Source organism: Clarias gariepinus, chromosome 8 (assembly GCF_024256425.1).
Source record: "Clarias gariepinus isolate MV-2021 ecotype Netherlands chromosome 8, CGAR_prim_01v2, whole genome shotgun sequence".
Classification (NCBI taxonomy): domain Eukaryota; kingdom Metazoa; phylum Chordata; class Actinopteri; order Siluriformes; family Clariidae; genus Clarias; species Clarias gariepinus.
In genome coordinates, this window is record NC_071107.1 from 668,898 (window position 1) to 681,340 (window position 12,443).

Consider the following 12,443-nt stretch of genomic DNA (forward strand, 5'->3'; position numbering starts at 1 on the left):
AAAAGATTGTATTAGTTCTGCATTGTGGTGTGGTTGAGAGACCTTATCGCCTGCAGGAAGAAGCTCCTCCTCAGTCTCTCTGTGTTGGCCTTCAGGGAACGGAAGCACTTTCCTGACCGCAACAGAGAGAACAGTCCACTGTTGGGATGGCTGAGATCCTTCACGATCTTCCTGGCCTTGGTGTAGATTGAGTGCAGGTCAGAGAGCTCGGTCCGTCAGGATGCTCTCTATGGTGCAGGAGTAGAAATTCCTGAGCACCTTGGAGGGAGGTGCCTTTTTCACCACGGTGTTAATGTAACAGGACCATGACAGGTCCTGCGTGATGTGAACACCGAGGTATCTGAATTTGTCCACTCTCTCCACTGGGCTCGAGTTGATGACGGGGGTCTGGTAGTTCCTCTCCTGCTTTGTACTGAAGTCCACTATCAGCTCCTTTGTCTTGCTGACCTTCAGGAGGAGATTGTTCCTCTGGCAAGCTTTGTCATTAAGCTTTAATTATGGTGTGGTGGCTGACATGTGAAAATTATTCATCATGGTCTCAGAACCACTGTTTCACAATCTGAGCCCAGGGCCCGTATTTACAAAGCATCTCAGAATCACTCATAGGAATCAGGCTCAAAGTTACCTTTGAACTGAAAATCTTCCTACCTTAGAGTAGGACATAGAATATATTTATGAAACTTCTTACTCTTTTTTTTTTTTTTTTTACTATTTTACAACACTGAGAGCCATAAAGTAGGCTGCACATTATAGTGAGTGTTGTAGTCTTGACAGTTTTCTTGTAGTTTTTAACAGAGGAAAAGTAAAATGGTGAAATCAGCGGCAGTTGTGTAAAATCATTATGCACACAGACAAAGCTTGTGTGACTCAGATGCATGACTTAATATAGAGAAACAAATTTGTACCAATTTTGTTTGTACCATCACAGATATTATTTGTACCATGGGCAACCAGAATGTACCTTTTGTTTTATAAACTTGCTAGTACATTATTGTGCTTTAATCGAAGATACAAATCTTGTTTTTTAAGGTACCACCAACAAAAGAGTGACTGTAAAAAAGTAATTTTTCTATTGAATAAGACATTCAATCAATTTATTATGAACATATATGAAAGATGTTTGAACACTGCCTTAGATTACAGTAAAATATTCTGTAAAAATACATATTTCAGGTTTACAATAAACAAATATTTAAACTAAATAAAACACTTCTATTAGCCGAGAAACCTTCTACAAAATACAATCACACTAAAATGGTACAGTATGTACAGTAAAATAAAATTTTCCACCTACAATATAACTTTTCACAAACTGTTCACAATACAGTTTAAACTTTTAAATAATTTTTGACCCAGTTTTCACAAAATACCATTGGATTTACCCAACATTCCTTCAGAGCAGAAATGAAATAAAAAGCATCAAAAACACAGTAACGAGATGTGCACAAACCTGGTGACTATACATATCTGAAAAACTCTTAAACGACTGCAGCAAGGTCGTAAATCTCAGCTGTTGCTATCCCCAGCTAAAAGTTATCGTGGGCAGTGCATAGTAAATGTTACATGCACAATATACTTAGTATTATGGTCATTAATTGTTTTAAATAAATGTGTGCAAATGTCTTAAATCATTGGATGCAAAGCTAAATAAGGTAATTTTATAAATCCCTTAGGGGTCAGGTGTTTTGAGCCCCTGAAGAAGTTCTGACATGTCCTGACATTTGTGATTTTTTCAGTTACTTATAAACATATAAATGCCTAAAGTCTAATTACACTGTATTCTGCACAAACTAGGCTATAGTAACATGTGAGCAGCATGCACAGTACAGTGGGGTACAAAAAAGTATTCAGTCAGCCACCAATTGTGCATGTTATCCCATTTAAAAAAGACGAGGCCTGTATTTTTCATCATAGGTGTACCTCACCTATGAGAGACAAAATAAGAAAAAAAAATCCAGAAAATTACATTGTAGGATTTTTAAAGAATTTATTTGCAAATTATGGTGGGAAATAAGTATTTAACTAGTGAATGACCTGCAGAGAGCTGGGACCAAAGTAACAAAGGCTACCATCAGTAACACACTGCACCTCCAGGGACTCAAATCCTGCAGTGCCAGACGTGTCCCCCTGCTTAAGCCAGTACATGTCCAGGCCCATCTAAAGTTTGCTAGAGAGCATCTGGATAATCCAGAAGAGAATTGGAAGAATGTCATATGGTCAGATGAAACCTAAATAGAACATCCGTGTTTGGAGGAGAAACATCATGCTGTTTTTATGCAAAGGGACCAGGACGACAGATCCGTGTAAAGGAAAGAAAGAATAGGGCCATGTATCATGAGATTTTGAGTGAAAACCTCCTTCCATCAGCTAGGGCATTGAAGATGAACGTGGCTGGGTCTTTCAGCATGACAATGATCCAAACACGATCCAACAATGATCCCGGGGAACGAAAGAGTGGCTTCGTAAGAAGCAATTCAAGGTCCTGGAGTGTCCTAGTCAGTCTCTAGATCTAAACCCCATAGAAAATCTTTGGAGGGAGTTAAAAGTCTGTGTTGCCCAGCGACAGCCCCAAAACATCACTGCTCTAGAGGAGATCTGCATAGAGGAATGGGCCAAAATACCAAAATACCCAATGCCAAAGAGTGTGTAAAAACCTTGTGAAAACTTACAGAAAACGTTTGACCTCTGTCAGTGCCAACAAAGAGTATATAACAAAGTATTGAAATGAAATTTTGTTTCTTATTTTCCACCATAATTTGCAAATACATTTTTTCAAATTTAAAATAGTGATTTTTCTGGATTTTTTTATTTATTTTATCTTTCATAGTTGAGGTATACCTATGATGAAAAAATTACAAGCCTCTCTCATCTTTTTAAGTGGGAGAACCTGCACAATTGGAGGCTAAATAAATACTTTTTTGCCCCACTGTATGTACAAGTTTATATTTTGGAGAAAATTACAGTTATGCACGGTTATTGAAAACACTAAAAAAGAGGTCACTGAAATAAAGCCACAAACCATTCATAACATTTGTGTACAAGACATTCGTGGCTTTAAAATTATTTGACAATCACCCTGCTCACTCATTTACAGAAAACAATATATTCATTTACGTTTTCTAAGATAAACATAGATAAATTTATTCACAGAAGGCACATTCATATGGCAGTAATATGGCCGTACAAAAACAAACATTCAGGGTAACATAGTGCAAAAAGGTACAGGCCACAATAAAAGAGGGTGTTAAGTTGGTAAAAGCCCACTCTTACACCCTATGCACATTCATACTTCTTTGTGCCACTTTCGAAAAAGCAGTTCCTGTTCAACTGATGACATAAGTGAACATCACATACCTGGCAATTTCATGGTGTTTTTTCGGCTTACCATACACTGCTTTACAATGCACATAGACCCTGCGACCAGCAGTGACAACATTTCTGTGACCTGAGGTGAGTCTGTGTGCTGGCTGTATGGAGTCAGATACTTATTGTGTGTCCATCCACTTAAAAAATCCAAGAGATCCATCCCAATCCAGATTGTCAGTTTTGAAAAGGTACAAAACTGTTCTTGAGGAACATTATTGGTACCACTGTGTACCTTTTTTCTGAAAATGTACGATTAAAATGATTTTGAAAAAAGTGAAACTAAAGAGAGGATGAGAGTGTTTTGCCTACGAAAGACGTAGTAAAATGTGAATAAATAATTTAAGCAGAATTCTGTCCAACTCTTACCTTTAAAGATAAAGAGTGAACAGAGTCAGTTTGTGGAAGCATCGATGCGCCCTGTCAGTTTGCTGCATGTACCCCTGCGGAGTGTGAAACGGTTACGGGGTTACGTCATGTTATTTAAATGATGAAGTGCTGCTTCATAAATAAACACTTGTGTACAATCAAATAGTTTAATATAAGTATGGAAAATCTATTAATATTAAATCTATAAATATTATTATTTTAATGTGTGTGTGCCATGGGTAATGCCCACAACTCCTTGGTTTTCGTTGTTTTGTACGTTAAAAATGTATGAATCTGTGTGTGATTCATTATTTCCAACACTGTCGGCTGTGTCACTGTTTCTAATCTGTCACATGTGGAGACAGCGTAAAACATGTTAATTAATTATTTTTATGCTTTTGTTTTTTTGTTTTAATTGATGAACTAACTAACTAACTGATAAATTTAATTGATGAAAAGTAACATTAAGTTAAAAAAATACCATAACTACAAGTGCTCCAGTTTTATATATATATATATATATATATATTTTTTTTTTATTTATTTTTTTTTTCTGGACATGGAACTTAGCGATGGATCTGACACTCACAACTGATCAGGTGTCTGTTCTTATGGGATGACTGTCCCATCATTTGCAGAAAGTGTCTAAGTCATCTTGTAGTTGCACCAAAAGAGATGCAAAACATTTAGGTGCAAAACATTTTGCCCCTTAAAACAAGGAGGTTCAAAACATTGGAATTGTTGAGGAAACGCTCTTCTTTAAGGGTTGTATCAGACATTGTAATAGATCTTCGCCCGCACATCTCTTCATAACCTTTTGATTTTGGAAGATGTAAAGATTAAATACTTAAAATATACTAGGACATAAAAAGCTAGATAACTGACAATAGTTACATAAATTAGGATATTTATAAAAAAGCCTACATTAATGACTATTTTTAGCTACCATTTCCATTACTTTAACATGAATTAAAAGGTAGGGAAGATTTGGCAGTATGTGTAAGAACATCATTGTAATTGGTTTAGCGCATGGGCGGCACCACAAACACATACACAAGGTGAGGTCTTAGGCGAAAAGGATAAATTTATTTAGAAAAATAGGAAAGGAAAAGGGTTTAAAGAGTAAAGCCCGAAAGAAAGGTAAAGAAAGTTGTGAAGGTGGTGTGTGCACATGCAGATCTGGTGGCAGTGCACAGCTGGCATGACTATGCTCCATAGATCTTCAGAGTTATCCAAGCATGGCCATTACCTTGGCTTTGATTATACCGCAGCCGTTCCAATAGCCCCGCCTTCTTGTGCACCTGCAGAAGGAGAGGTGCCTACCTAGTGAGCGAGGAGAGACAACAGATTGAGACGCATGGCCATCGCAGATGCACGCCGTGACAATCATGTACACAAATTTGCCACAAAAGTTCACAGAGAAATGCAGAGTTTAGGCATTTTGTGCAGGAAACACCGGCTTCAAAAAGTCCTGCCACTTATTTGTTCCTCAGCCAGTTAATTAATTATTTTATTATTGAACTAAATAATGACGTCACCTGTTCTGTGCACAGGGAGAACTAATGCATGGCGTATGTTGTCTTAATACTTTAAGCCACTGCTGGATATCTCTTTCTCTCTCGTGTGTGTGTGTGTGTGTGTGTGTGTGTGTGTGTGTGTGCAACAAACATCAGTCTGAGTCTCATGCTACCTAGTGTAACTTTAACTAAACTTCGGCTAAATTTTTTTTGTTAAAATATATTTTAAAATATTGCTAGAATATTTGACAATATACAGAAAGTATAACACACTGCAGGTGCTGCACATCACAGTTTCTTCTGCAGGTGTCTTCTGTCTTTTAGCTAGACATCATTTGGCACCAGTCCACTTTCCTGGGTCACAGGACTGACGTTTGGTTACCTGATTAATCAGAGGCCAGATGGATTCCATTACGGCTTGACTGCTTTTCCACGGTTTCCTGAATGTTCAGTACTGAATTTTAGTGATTAGTGAATTTCCAAGCTTGAGTTGAAGCTTTTCAAGACTTGAGTTCAGTTCTAGATCTGTAATTAAGCGTCATGAAATGGTACACACTGACACATAAACTTTAATACATAAAGTAATAACAGTCTTTCCATTCAACTTTTGCCTTAAACAATAGATAAAAATATATATATTTTTAGTAGCTTTTAACTTAACACTGTTTCTTTTCAAGGCCATAATAAAATTTAAAAAACAGTTGAAGTAAAAAAAATCCACTATTTCAGTCAAAAATCATTTTAATTCTTATTATGTTCTCTTTCAGAGATATGTCGACAGAATGTGGTACTATCACAGCATTAACAATAGCTGTCTTTGTATGAGCGCTTGAAAATTTTCACACTGCCTCAGAATCAGGGAAAGACTTTTTTTAACAAAGAAGGAGTGCAGTTCATTAATCTATAGCTATTGTGATGCTTTGTGGTGTGAAATGCAGAAACTCCTTCTGCAGCAGTAACAGCATCATCTGTTTTCCCCTGTCTCACAAAATAGTCAGTTAATTTACCTAAAGAGCTCTCTCCTTTAGCTGAAGTTTTGTGTTTTGTGGAGGTTATATCGGCTTCTAGGTTTCTTGCACCTTTATTTGACACTGATGTGTAAGTGCCAGCTTTGCAGGTCATGCATTTTGCTTCAAACGGATTCTGACTCAGACAAAAACACAAGAATTTTCTTTGTAAATCATCTGTAAATTTACATTTGCCTTTGGGAATATTTTACGCTATTCAGGAGACGTGCCAACCACTAACAGGTAAGCTGCTGCTGTCTCTCTTGGCTGTTGCCGCGGTGCTGAGGGATTGAGATGCGCTGGCCAATGTTTGCGTACGTACATGACCGAAGAAAGGTGACGTGCAAAAAGGTGTGTAAAAGGTATAACTCACAATTAACGATGACTGTAAAAAGCAAAAGCTGACTCAAAGACATTTTAGGAGATTTAGGAATCATGGCCGGATGCATTCTTTTATGTCTGTGAGAAAAAGGACATGTTTGGGAAAAAGAGGACATATGGTCAACCTATACTTTGCCCAAAATTGAAAGATTCCTAAATTCTCTAAATGTATTACAAGCAACATGGAGATATACAGTATGTTATCAATAATAGTGTTTTTGAATTTTTTTTATATTTAAATAATATATGTAATAATATGTAAAAAAAAGTAAAGAGAGAAATGATTGCAGTAATATATTTTCTGTTTATTATTATTTACCTAATATTTCTATCCCTTTTAATTTTTTTCCTTATAAAATTTGTATTGTAATTGGTATCAGTTTTAATGACAAGGTTCCAAACTAACTTTTTTCCCACTTTGCAGAAATCTCTTGCAAAGAAAATCTACAAAAAATCTGCATCATTAGGGCTAAATACTGTAGATCACAAAACTCACTGTTCAGGGGTTTTGAGGTACAGATGCGATAATTTTTTTTGGGTTTGCAAGAAAAAAAAAAAAAAAAACAGGGACAAAAATATGTTTGCCTGCCATGTTTTACTTTAAGAAGAATTAAGGAAATTATGCCCACAGTCAGAAAATAATATTCAAAGAAAACAAAATTCAAGACTTTTAATGTTAAAAAAAAAATTAAAAATTAAACACAATTGTTAAATTAAACTGCAGTAATAGGCATGGTGATTATGTGGACATTTTCGTTGATCATTATACAAAGTTATCTGCTTAGGAAAATATACTATGAGACTTCGTGGCAGTGAGATGTGTGTGGTTTGTTTTTTATTGTTTTATTTATGTCCTTTGTATTATTTTATTATTTGTGTGAGGCACTTCTTGTTAAAGTGCTATACAAATAATGTTGAGTTGAGTCGAACTGCTGTTGAAAAAGACTGTATTTTGCACTGTGATGAATACACTGCAAGATAATTGTACTTTCAATGTTTTATATATGATCAGATTGTCCCAGATGAGCAAGTCAAGGGCAACAGTGGCAAGGAAAAACTCCTTGAGATGGAAATAGGAAGAAACCTTGAGAGAAATCGGACGCAACTGCGAACATTTGGGTGATAACAAGCAGCAGGGATTAATTTGCAGTTATTTTGTGTGCCTTATCAATTGTATTGTCATCCTTGTTACAGTAGATTAGTAAAGGAGGGTGCCTTATTTACAACTGATTACTCTTTGTTGTATATGTGCTGCCATACCCTCGTTTGGAAGATTTCCTGTTACCTTGTTTAGTGTCTGGGACATGATTCCAGACAATCTGTTGGCATGGGGGTGTTAAGGTTGGGGGAGAGTTTTTCCCTGTCATGTAAAGTATACGCCCCTTTTTGCTGTGCACCTGATTTCCGCTTTCACCTCAGGTTCCCTCTGGACTACAATAGACCATAGTAAGGTCTTTTCCTATCGGCTCAGCTCCCCTTTCCTTTTTTGTGCAGCTGATATCCAATTTCTTTTCCAGTTCCCTTTGGACTCTTCAGAAGTTAAATCTCTTCCCATCACCTCTTCTTCATGTAGAGCACATGCCCTTTGCTGCGCACCCAACTTTTGCTTTCATCTCAGTTTCCACTCAGCCTTTTTTGGGTTCAGTTTTTCAGGAACTACAGGTTGGAGAGGGCATTGTAGACTCATGCATGAATGCTGCTGCTTTGCATGAACACTGCTGCTTTGCCATATTAGGGCTTTGCCATATTATTGTTTTGCTGGATTGGTGCTTTCCTATATGGCTGCTTTGCTTGCACGTTGCTCTTATCCCTGTCTGAGTAGACCTTCCTTTCTCCCTATCTCTCTCTTGCTCCTTTTTGGCATTTTGTGCTACACATTAGTGTTTATTGTGTTTTATTTTCTTGCAGAGCTGTGAGCTAAAGGTGGTAGTAGTGTGGCCTGCTAGGTGGTGGTTTCCCATTTTTTTTGTGTTAGTGCTGGTCACCCCTCTTGTTGGGGGATTTCCAGCTTTGAAACAGTGAGACAGCTGACAATGTCTGAAATAATAAAGGACTGTTCTACACAGCTCTATTATAGGGGCTTGGAACAGATGTGATAAATGTGACATCACATGCTTTCCTTGGCAAAGTCATACTCCTCACTGAATAGAATAAAAGACTAGGAGGCTTCATAAACAACTGTTGTGTCCTACTCTGGGTTAGGAAGATTTTCAGTCCTAAATGAACTTTGGGTGGGAGATGTCCGTAGAAGAGCATCCGGTCTTCTTTCCGGTCTTCTCTGGCCCGCTCTGGACGATGCAGCTTTTTGTTCTCATCTACTCATATATGTACTGTATATAGTATTTACCAATATACATTTTGGTGGAGATAGCAGTGATTCCCTATTAGTAATTCACACTTAGTAAATACAACCAAATGTCTCAGAAAAGCCACCCATGCCAATGGCTCATTTTGCTGATGTATCTACCATGTGTGTGTCCTTTCATGTACTTTATGGCCATCTTCAATTAAATTAGATTTTTTTCAGTTTTAAAATTTTTTTTTGTGCATTCAATTGTGAGGCATATCCTTGATGATCACTGGCCCTGACCTTTAAAGTGTCTTTAAACTTCACTGTATAAGTATTCAAATGCGCTCATCTGCCTACTGAGAGACATATGTGGTGATGACCTCAAAGTCTTCTTGGAAAGACTAGATGAGCTAGATCCTGAGAGAAACATTTCCTCTCGTTTAAGTTGTGTGACGATTCTTGGGGTTTTTGAGGAATAAAGGATTGGAAACAATTTTGGTGAGTTTAGTACTTTTTATTCACACTTATCGACTGGAGAGGCACAAGCGAAGATCTTCAGGAAACAAACAAACTTTTTCCAATTATGTTGTCTATAGTTTAGGTAATATTTATGTCTTAAATATTTACAAATAATGTCTAGACACATACAATGCAGCAAAAAAATTATTTAAGGATTTTAATATAAATGGAGTACAGCAAAAGTGACATGCTTCAAACAGACATTGCATCTGCTGTAAAACCTCAAGCTAAAGTAGGAGCTACTGTACTCTTTGTGGAGGACCAGTTGCGGCCATGTAGATTCACCACTGATTGTAGCAAAAAATGCTTTGTCCAATATGAAATGTTTTGTTAATTTTTTACATGTTGCAAACAAAGTTGGTTATTTGTGTTTTGAGAAAGATGTAGATTTTCTGTAACATTTTATAAGTGCAATCCTAACATTCTGCTAGAATGTTACTACCTCATTTAAAACAAATTAAAACTCCTCAATTATAACAACAGCAGTAGAACATCCTGATCCTGGCAAGGGATTCATTTTACTTTCTCATGCAAGGCAGGATAACAGTAAAAATAAATAAATAAATAGGTTGATTGATTGATTGATTAATAAAAATGTTATAATAAAAGTATCTTCACCTCTTGAGGCTTTTCACCATAAATGGGAGGGGAAAGAAGCCTCACTTCTCAAGACTATTTATAATTTAAAGACCAGAAAGCCACTAAAGCATCTATGCTGTCTGACTCTCTCGATGCTGTCTTAAGGTCATACAGTATATAAATTGATATATGCTTTTACAGAAAAAAAAGGCAGCTACTTCACTTTCTTTATTAATTTGTGCTTTTTATTCCTTGCTTTAATCATAAAAATTAGACCATAATATTTTATATACTAAATGTGATCCATAGTAAGTGCCGTGATGTTGTGTCATATCTATACTTTGTTTTCTGTGTATAATGTGTTATTCATTAATTTATAATTTTCTCTATTATTTAGTTGATGGTGGATGTTAAGGCTATTGATCTACAATTGTTTGGATTTGTATAGTCCTTTCCTGGTTTGCATATTAGGACAATACCTGCTTTTCCCAGTATTGTGGGAGTTTCTTTTACTTTGTTGGAGAGCTCCTGTAATGTGTCCTTGAATGCTTCACTAAGGTGACTTATCATTGTTTAACAAATCTGGTCCTTGCCTGATGATAACATCTTGGTTCCCCTAAGAGCTCAATTCTGGTCTGTTAGAATATAATGTTATATTTAGCAGATCCTTAATGTCTTAATCATTCTGCAATAGTTTTTCATTCTCTGCTCTTCTTTTACTAATTTAGTTTAAGCTGTGGATTTTTACAAATGTTTCTGCACCATATTTCTGCTTCTCTTCATCTGGCGCTGCTGTTGTTTTATCAGCAGTTAAGACTGGATATCAGTATTTCACTTTCAATACCCTTTTTTATCATTCCCTATATTTTGTTCATGTCTGTGGGGGGGGGGGGGGGGTTTGGTGGGGGGGCGGTGAAGGGTACTGTCATGCTTTATAATTTTGTGAGCTGTTTTAAATTGCTGCATTTTACATGATGAAATTTATTGTTGAGAGTTTGTCCATAAGGCTCGTATACTGGGTCATTCTGCATTTCATGTTATACATTATACATAATACATTGTTATATATTATTAAGTTACAAAAAGTAAATACATTTTTTGTAGCAGATTATTGCATTAAAAAGACCCAAATGTGTACCTATAAAAAGTACTAAAACTTCAACTAGCATGCATTTTTACCTAAAACACAAATGTGAAACCATGTGCTGGTGAGAATTCAAAGATGTTTGTGAACTAACAATAAAATGAAACATATTGTGGCGTTTTTCACCGCCACAAAGGGACTAGGAGAGACGAGTGAGCTTCCTTGCTGCCCAATGCAAATGGCTGGGAGTATTTTATTTAGCATGGCACATAAACGGCACATTCAACAAGTCACACAATTACAAGACACACTTCTAACTTCCACACACACACCCTGGCCGAAGCCACTAATCCAAACACCTTTCCTCGACAGGGTGAACACCTAACAACCCCTCCCGCAAAGCATGATGGTTACCAGTCCCAAAACCCCGCCCACGCCACACTGCCCCCACCCGAGCTGTGACCGTCCCCGGTCTAGATGGCGAACTCAGTCCTGAAAGCGTGACGGTGGTCGGCGCTGGCGTTGTGAACGCCGGGGTCTTTTTGCGGGGGAAGGAGGGCCGCTACCCTCTCCCTGAGGCGGACCGGCCTCTACAGAGTTCGAGGTCCAGCTGGCGTTGGGCTGGTAGGGCGCGAGGCAATCCCGGTGGAGCACGACCACTCGCGACCGCCCCGTTAACCTCACCCGGTAGACTACCTCAGAGAGCTGGCCGATTACCGTACAGGGGCCCACCCAGTGAGACATGAGCTTAGGCGAGAGCCCCCTTTTCCTTCCGGGGGAATACACCCAAACCTGCTCCCCAGTGGCAAAGTCTCGCCCTCGACTGTGAGTGTCATACACGCGGCGCTGTTTAACACCGGCGTCCGCCAAGTGTCTACGCGCCAACTCATGTACACGGAACAGTTTGTCTTTTAAGGAACAGAAATAATCCAACCCAGGCTTCATGGGTAAATCAGACTGGGGAGGTGGCCCGAACACAAGATCCACAGGCGTGCGCAACTCGCGCCCGAACATTAGTGCAGCTGGCATCAGCTGAGAGGACTCCTGCACTGCTGTGCGATATGCCCACAGCACGAGAGGCAAATGTTCGTCCCAATCCTTCTGCCGGTTGCTGGTTAGCATGGCGAGTTGGGTGGTGAGCGTCCGATTGAATCGCTCCACAAGGCCGTCACTTTGTGGATGAAGAGGCGTGGTGCGGGTCTTTTTCACCCTGAGGCGCTCACACACCGCCGCAAACACCTCCGCCTCGAAGTTACGTCCCTGATCGCTGTGTAACTGCTCCGGGGCGCCAAATCGGCTGAACACCTCATCCACCAGCACTCGGGCGGTGGTGG